The sequence below is a fragment of the Macrobrachium nipponense genome, chromosome 30, assembly GCF_015104395.2.
Source record: "Macrobrachium nipponense isolate FS-2020 chromosome 30, ASM1510439v2, whole genome shotgun sequence".
NCBI classification, from domain to species: Eukaryota; Metazoa; Arthropoda; class Malacostraca; order Decapoda; family Palaemonidae; genus Macrobrachium; species Macrobrachium nipponense.
In genome coordinates this window covers 42,849,541-42,858,729 of record NC_087218.1, presented here as the reverse complement: position 1 = coordinate 42,858,729, position 9,189 = coordinate 42,849,541, and the positions used below count along the sequence as shown (strand labels likewise).

The window sequence follows — 9,189 nt, the reverse complement described above, 5'->3', positions numbered from 1 at the left end:
TGAGGGAAATACAAGGAAGTATCTAACCTAATCTAGGGTAGGGAGCTTTGCCCCTCCATCATACCTAACTTTGGGCACTGTACATCAAAATAATAAGTTGCGACTTAACTTACGCCTCTGTGGAGTAACAAAAATTCCACTTAATTGGGGAACTTACAAGAAAATAAGAGATTCCAGAAACTCTAGCCAACGTTACCTTCAATGCACTGGGTGGGAAAAAAAACTGATAGGGAGCCACACACCAGTGAAAATTAGAAAAAGTCCAAGTGGTAACTACATTTGTTGGTGAATATCTCATAATAATATATTTTCAATAAATGTTAGTGTGATTTCTGTAGTGATCATATTAACCATCTCATGATATGATGACACATAGCGCGTCAATAAATTTTTCGTAAGTCAATAAATTTTTTTCTAAGTGCAGAGATGACGTGCCTGGCACATCATATGTAAGTTATTTTTGCAAAAAATTAAGAAAAAAAAAAAGATGCGTCAATCATAGAAAACGTAGTTGACGCCATTGGGTCGACAAATGATGAATCTCGAAGAAAACGCAAACCCTATGCCGCTAGCTTATTTAGCTATGATACAAATCAGCATAAGTAGCTTGAAAAATCTGAAAATTGCACTCCGTAAAAAATTTGCATTTTTAATCAATTACATTTATAGCAAACTATTGCTTCCATGTGAAAGATCAAACATTTCTACACAATTTAGGTATAAAACAAAGTCCCAAAACCTAAATATTATATTTTTCACAATTATTTAAAAAAAAAAAATTTTTTCTTAAAAATTTGATGTTCATCACATTGTTTTTATTATTTCTAAGCCTTTTAAAATGTTCTGATTCCTTTAGGAAATAATTCAATCATTGCCGACATGATAACACTAACCTGAAGCGTATATCGGTTATAGTTCGGATGTACCAGAATTTTACCTAAAACATTTTCCAAGGACATGTTCTTTTCGACCCAGGGGAAAAGTCGTGTACCTTTCACCCTTATATTTTCGGCCTGTGCGCAAGAGGGTTAAGGTGAAAATATAAGGAGGAACAGATAATAATTCATGTACAGGTATTTACCTATTAATAAGAATGGGAAGATTTCCATTGTATTATAAGTCCATTGTAGTTGTCTTGAAAGTCTTCTTTTACTTTGTGGATGCTGTTTTGGAAGTTATTGAACATTGGCCTCGTATATAGGGTGCTTGTGAGATACATATTTTGTTTGTGTTTACAGTAGTGTTGCAAGCTTTTGTCTTTTATATGGAACTACAACTAGAGTTGCTTCAATTGTAGTCCTCTGGGTTTTTTACCATTGAAGCGAATTATTTCCCTCTTTTCTGTCTTTCCCAATCTGTGGGGGCCACCATGGCAGAGAGGGCTGAAAGTCTTTCCTCTTGTAGAAGGAGCCTGGTCTTGCTGCCATCAAGGACCAAGTACTGGGAGAAGTCAGTCTAACAGGAGCCAGAAAAACATTATCTTGGTCCCATCAAGACCAATTAGTCAAAGTAAGATACTTGTGTCAATCTTCTTTTCATAACTTTCTGTATGAAGGATTTCCAGGTAATGGATATTGTTCAGGGTGCCTGTTATGATGACCATTCCATGATCAGCATCCGTCAGTCCACTTAGATTCCAGCACACTTTACCCCTGGTGCTGTGGGAAGGATGGCTTTGCCGCTGTACCTTGCCTTCAGCTTTCATCTGTTCAAAACTAGTGCTTGTTGGTAGTGGCTTGGTCCCCCTAGCTTGGGATGAGAGAGTACACTGTTTTCTGAATGAAAGCATTCTTGATGAGTTTTTGTCCATAATTGTGATGACTTAAGGGAAAAAATAGCTAGCATAGCGCTCTATACTTTTGTCCTCTGTTGAGTGTAACTTAGGTTTCATCCTCGAGGTGACACCATCCTTGCTTGTTGGGAGAGGTGATTCCCCTACTCCATGGATCAGGATATTTCCTTCTCTTTGTACCAACAGTCCTATATGTTGAAAATAGTTTTCGAGCTTGGATGGATTCATTAATAGCCACTCAAGTGCCTTATAGCAGTTCATTGTTGCCCTGGCTCTGAGTGGACTTGACCCTGAACCAGTTTTCCACTCCAAGCAAAGCTCTAGTTTTATGATCCTTCATCCTGTATTTTAGTCTCAGTCCAGGAAAGGGGAATAGGATTGCTGAAACTTGAGTTTATTCTTTGCCTTTTTCATATACTGATTTATAATTGGACTTGTGGGTGGAGTACAGTATGGTGTCTTGGAAAGTTGCATAACCTTGACCTACTCTCACTTTGGTATTCCATTATGGGAACCTAGCCCTTGTTACCTCTTGTAAGATGTTCAAGTTACAAAGGTAGAGGTACACCTCTGCTTCATCCGTTCATTTGATACACACTCACCGTTGTCTGCTGGAGGAAGCCTATACGATGGTCTCCCCCATATTCGCGGGGGATGCGTACCTGGCCCCGTGAATAGGTTAGAAACCCGCGAATGTTTAGAACCCCTAAAAAAATAAAAATGCTAAAAACAGCCTATTTTGTTAGTTAAAACTCAAGAAAAACCCAATAAAAATGTTCTACGTGGTTTTTTAATAGTTTTAGCACAAAAAGTGCATTTTATGATGAAATTCATAAAAAAAAACCAGGAATTGTGGGATATTTATCATAGAAAAATACCGCGAATGCGCGAATTTTCCGCGAATAATGCAGGGAAACGTTTCCCAAGAGAAATCCGCGAATGTGTGAGTCCGCGAATCTGGAGAACGCGAATACGGGGGGTCCACTGTATGTGCTTACCCTTCTCTTCACAAATAACCAAACTTGGAACATTAGTTGTGTAGGCAATATATTTTTGCATGATCATTTAAAGAGATGATCCAATCATATATTTTTTCTGAGGATTGTATATCCTGATGAAGGTTTTCATAATGGAAGGCTGGGGAAAAATGAAACTGAAGAAGCTGGACAGTTGAAAATAGTGGAATGGGAACTGAGACAGATGGAAAGTTCAAAGATAAATTATGTATCAGGGGATTGAAAAAATGTTGCCCAAGGCCTTTAATTCCTTGACTATGCTGCATGAGGACTATGCTGCATGAGGTAATTCCTTGACTATGCTGCATGAGGGTAAGGCACTAGGGTATTGCATATGAAATATTGACACCACCTTGAGTAAGACTAAGGTTTATATCTTCACATGATGAAACATTAATACTTGAAGATTGGGATATATCAAGAATTACTATAAGCTAATCCAAGTATGAATATCATTTTTGAGAATTATAAATTCATAATTGTTGTTATCTTAAGTTCACTGAAAATGAAGTTCAAGTTGAGTCATCCTGGATGTTGCTTGCAGAGTAAAACAAAAAATCTTTTTTTTTGTTTTTTAATCAGTTTCTTGATACTCATTGACTTTGTAAGAATTTTCCAATGTATATTTTTTAGTTTGTTACATAATTCAGTTAGTGAGAATGACATTTAATAGTGTTTATTATACATATCCGAGATTATATACGTATCTAAATTTACAGGTCCTAAAAAAACACTTCCTGGAACAAGGTCACTATTCACGTGTCGTGTGTGGTTGAATACAAACACGTACCTGAAGGAGGGGCTTTCTACTCACATCTTTTTCTACAGGAGGAGAGGTTATGCCCTTCACTCCACCGTAGGGGATGACCTCATCTTTGTTAGAAAAGAATTAATGGAGGGACATAGCAAGGAGGGAATATGTTATAGCAGCTTCTTATGATGTAGGATTTGCTACTTCAAATGGCATTTTGTTTTATTAGTATATGATGCTTTGTTGGCTTCTATTTATTTTGCTCATTGTATAGTACAGTGTAGTTTATAAAAGGTTTGTGAATAATTTAAGCAGGAATCCAATATATTTTTATAAGGCTTCATGTCAGCATGAAGTATTATTTGGAACTTGGTGACACATTTTGCATTGCTAGAGTTCTGTTTTTTATAGTAAAATGGAAAACCCTTATAAAAAATAAGAGATCTACATATAATGTATCAGTTTTATTATGGGATTTTATTAAATTATGCTATTATTTTAAAGAATGATAATTTTTTTTTTTTTATGATGTGAAACAATTCCCACAGCATCAGTAGGGGATCTCAGTACCCAATAGTTTTATCATATGCAGTTATTAAAATTCTTTTAATAGCAGTAAACTGGATTAAGCATGTAGTTTTGCATAACTATTCTGCAAAGTTAATGTCTACATAAGAATGAGGGGATTGTTTTTCAAACTCATCATGGGTATTTATTTAAGAACAACATATAGAATATGAATTGTTTCTGTGTAGAGTTTTTGTTCTTCACATTCATGACAATAAATCAGTTGAAGTTTATAGCTCTATGGATAATGAACACTTCAGACTTCAGTCCCAATGCATTTTGGTAAGATACATAAATATCATAAAGAACAGCAACCTACAGATGAATTTGAAGATCGGAAACAACGCAAGTTTTTATACAGACAAGGATTCAAATGTCTCTCACAAAGAATCAAGCAGACAAACATATTAAGCAAGATAGAAGTGTACCATAATTGGATAAGTTTTTAACCACTGTTATCCATGGTTTCGTTAAATACCACTTGTTAGTTAGAATGAAAAAAAAAAAAAAAAAAGCTATAGAGTTGTCTGCTTTGGCCAGGCATGCAGTCCAAGTGAAAAGGCGGGGTATGCAATTCCCAAGAATACCTTCATTTCATTGTTGTCTTGAAAATATTACTATAAAATACCTTTAGCTAATTTTTCAGTGTTCAACCGATTGTAAAACACTTAGTCCTGCTTAAACAATAGATTTATTTAAAAATTTTTGCCTTTGATATTCATTCCATGAGGTTAAATAATATGGATTTTATTATAGAACATTCACAGTACCAATTTCCAACATTTGGACGTCTTGAAAAATGACCTGCATATTAGATAGTGCTGTTTGGCTTGGATGAAAATGGAAATTGCAGAGAACATTGTTCACGTATCGACTTCAGTGAAGCTTCGCTGATTCTTGTATGATCAGTCGGCCATAACCATAATGAGGAGATATCACAGTATGTACTTTCCCTTCCAGTACAATGTTGAGCCATTTCTTGGAAATTTTTGAATGACTGAATGCTCTAAAAGGTAACCATGGTTAATTCCTCAGATCTTAATCTGTCTACTTGATCTAAATCAATAGCTAGTGAGGTTTTGGTCACTTTTTCATTTTTTAAGTTTATCCACACGATTGCTGAAGTCTCCAAGTCTAAAAGGTTTAAAAACTAATCAGTTGCTTCATACTTATATTATCACCGGCACTGCTTTTACAACAAAAGGAAATGTCCCAATACAATTTACATTTGTTTACAGGTTTATCCTTTTGCCTACTACACAAACTGAGTATTCAAGAATTATCTAGCAATAAAATTTTTTTTCGACGTCACCAACATAGGAAATCTGAAGATTTCTTAAGAAAAAAGTAACCCATTATTTTTTATTTTACTTTTTACATGATTTCTGGACAATACTGAAAGTATTCATTAGCTTTGTTTTCATCCAAAAACTCATAAATGAGGTTATATATGTGAATTAAAACAGTTCTAGAATACTTGGTGGAATTGTATTTAAAGAAAAGTTGTAACTCAATCAATCAAAAGATAAAACTATGTTTTAATGTCAAACATTATGACTCAATGATCATGTAGATGCTTTATTTTTCGTGTCCTAATAGTCCATGTTCACTTGTGTCTGTCAGACAGGAGGTGTCAATCTAATGTCAGTAGTTACAGGTACGTGAGGAATCCAAGCTTGCTTTTCAAGTGGCCATATGTGAACTGATACCAAGAAGAAGGGAGGATACTCACTACACAATTAATGGATTTATATAAAAAACTGTATTAAATAAATAGTTTTTCATCAAATTCCATTAATATATATGTACACATGAACCTTTATTTGGAAGGAGGTTGACAAAACTCTATTCCAAAGGATCAGAATAAAGTCCCTGGTACCCAGAGGTTTGTACAGGGTACAAACAGAACCATATTAGTATAAAAATAGAAGAGGCTCTTTCAAGATTAGAAAATTAAGAGCACCTACCACTAATATGAGCTACAGTAATGGGTAACCCTGAATATGTGTCTCTTGACAGTGCCATGAATGAGGAGTGGTGATGAAGAGAAGTACCCAAACTCCTCTCCCACAAGTACACCACTGAGATCATCAGCTTCAGTCTAGAAGAGAATGTGTTCTTCAGATCTGTTTAACAGGAGACATTTTGGAGTTGTTCCTGAAGTTCTTGGTGACCCGAATATGGATCTTGAGACAATTCTCACAGGGCAGAGTAAACAATCCTCACTATCAGTGAGTGAAGATGGGGTATGAACTGTGAAAGGAGGAGCATTAAAAACCTGGTTACTAGTTGTCCATCTTTACCCATAAAATGTGAGTGAGCAGAAAGCTTACAGAGTATTACCCTGTTCTTTGAGTTACCTTACCAGAGTGTGAGTTTCTCCATAATGCTTGAAAGATTTGAAGGGCAAAGTCTATGAGGAAAACCATTGGGAGGGTGACAGCTCACAAGAGAGACTTGCCTAAAAAAGGGTTAGTAAGAAAGTTTTTACCAGCCTCTTTAGAACCTCAGAACCAAAGAAGGTCCCAACAGTAAATTTAGTGACACAAGAAACCTCCAAATAATAAAGTGCTGAAAGAGTCAATTCAGTTCAAGCCCAAGTCCAGTTTATAGCCCTCATAAATGATAAAAGCGATAAATGATACAGCAGCTGTGGTCAAGAGGATAGTGGCATTGATCACATTAATACCCCTCTATTACATCAACAGAAGAATCAGGTCCACATTCCCTGGTTCTGTAATGGCTGCTGCTGCAACTTAATAAAAATGTTTCTCTCCTGGAAAGGATTATCAAGAAGAGTAGCTAGATGACTATGGAAATTTTTTTCCAGGGATACTATACCACCACTGGATTGGGAACCCCCTCCTGCTGGGATCAAATGGGTTAGGGACAGAAAATAGAGAGTCTATGCCATATGCAAGACAATCTTTAAAACAATTAGTATATGTACTATATCTGTCAAGTATCTGGACCATGAATGTCTGTGTCATTTAGCTTATCTAAAGTTAAAGGTTTAAAGCAACATTATGACGCACAGTAACTCTGAAGACACGGTACAATGATACAATAAATGCAGAAAACTAAGACAAATCCGAACGTTACTCATTCTTAAAACTCTATTTAAGGAATTTAGCACCATTAATAAAGTTTATGATTGAAGTCCAATAACGCTGATTTTTAATATAACCTTAAGAGACTGTGCACAAACTACAATTATGCACCAAAAAAAATGTTAAGCTTTGAAGGTTACAGTTGTTTTCCTTGCCTTAAAAGGTAAGGTCAATTGTATTGTTAAAATTATTTGCTTCAGTTTACAGAACCTTTCTTCACTTCTACTGCCTATGTCATTATCAGAAGAATGAAAGTACAGTATATGAACAAATTAGGCCTGAGAGTACAAAGCCATACACACTTTTCTTTGGCAGGAATCACCAGAATCCCCACAAATTACCATTTGTAAACATTGGTAAGCATGTTTTCCACTCCACTTATAGTTAGAAAAAAAGTTAAGCCGTCACTAAATCTGTAAAAAAAAAAAAATAAAAAAAATAAAAAAAATAAAAAAAAAACACAAATTTCAAAGTGACAACTGTCAAGTATCAGGAGGACTGAAAAGTGTCATGAAGCAAATCTGTTAGCCCAAGATGAAACTCTTAAGTAGACAAATCTTTGTTTTGCATAAAGATTCCTCACAGTTTACAGTAAAATGTCTATATGTATCTTTTTGTGACTTTTACAGCAAACTTTTTTTTCAATTTAACTTCAATATGTTCTTGAAAAAATGAGAAAAATTACTAATCCTTCCTTCCCATTTGCAGCACACAATAAAATGTTTAGGAATGAGTATATCCAAAGAAAAGTAAATCAGAAACATTAAGTAAATATTACATCCATTTAAGCAATGTTAGAAGTTTCTTGTTTATTGATCATATACTTTTGTAACATTGAGGGATACAAACAGAACCACCAATGAAAATGCAGGGAAAGGAAGGTGAAAAAGAATTTAGTTCAAATCTAGCCAAATACCTAAGTTGTAGAAATAAACCAAGAAAAATTGGCTCATTACATGCAGTTCAAAAGAGATCAGTGATTCCTGTTATCCACAAACAATTGTGAGAGCCTCAAGAAATGGAGAGGAAAAAAAACCATTCAGTGTGTTCTTTATTTCAAGGAAATCAAGCCCGAGTTTTTTTTGTGTGGGGGGGGGGGGGGGGGGGTAATTCCATAAGAAGCAGGTTTGAACCCTGTTTCTTTCAATTCCAAAGTCCTTCCATACTAATTTTAGTTTGAAAAAAATACATAAAAAGAACATGGATCATCCTAGGTAATATCAGACAACCTGATTTTGAATATAACCTCCCCACACAAACACACAAGCAGTCAAGGATTTAATTCCAGCAAATGTCTGCATGCGGCTTTGGCTACGTTTCTATTATTTGAGTTCCTTGGGATTCTCAGAAGGTAAACCATATACCATTCCTGAGTTTGTCTAAAAAAAAAAAGCCTTCCATAATACCTATCATAGTGTAGCCTTCCTAATACCTATCATAGTGTAATGAGTACAATTCTTTGTAAACCTTTGTGGAGCCACTATATAAAAACAAAACTCAATGAGCATTTTTGAGTCACCTAAAAACAATAGTGATGCCAATGCAATTTACAACTTTAGTTAACAGCGTGACATTGGTATTACATTGAAACCTTCGCAAGTTCTCACTACATAAAATGTTTTATTACTCCAGCATGTATGAGGTTGACTGTAGTGAGAAAAAATTTTTAAAACAAATATCAGAAAAACCAAATAAGCTGTTCCATTACACACACAATTGAATTATGAAAATATTTACTGAGGAAACCAAAGGCTTCTAACTGATAAAATATCAACAAATGTAATTAGGGAACAATTTTGCAAAGCAATTGCATTAATAAATTTTGGAGCACTTACTAGAAAGTTCTTCCATCTAAGTGAGTTAAATATTTTTTCAACTCTAAAGTTGTAACTCATTCACCTGGATTTTTATATATTATCAAAGTCACCTGGTATATTTTACAGACAAAAGAAA

The 9,189-nt window shown here is 34.9% G+C and overlaps 1 long non-coding RNA gene across 1 annotated transcript in view; it reads right to left on the bottom strand.

The window, feature by feature from the left end:
* The window catches only part of LOC135202477 (uncharacterized), a 71,695-nt gene extending 62,833 nt beyond the window's left edge, over positions 1 to 8,862 (bottom strand). Inside the window, exon 1 of the long non-coding RNA XR_010311750.1 lies at positions 8,643 to 8,862. This is a non-coding gene — a long non-coding RNA (uncharacterized LOC135202477). The remainder of the gene's footprint in view (positions 1 to 8,642) is intronic.
* Between the last annotated feature and the right edge of the window lie 327 nt (positions 8,863 to 9,189).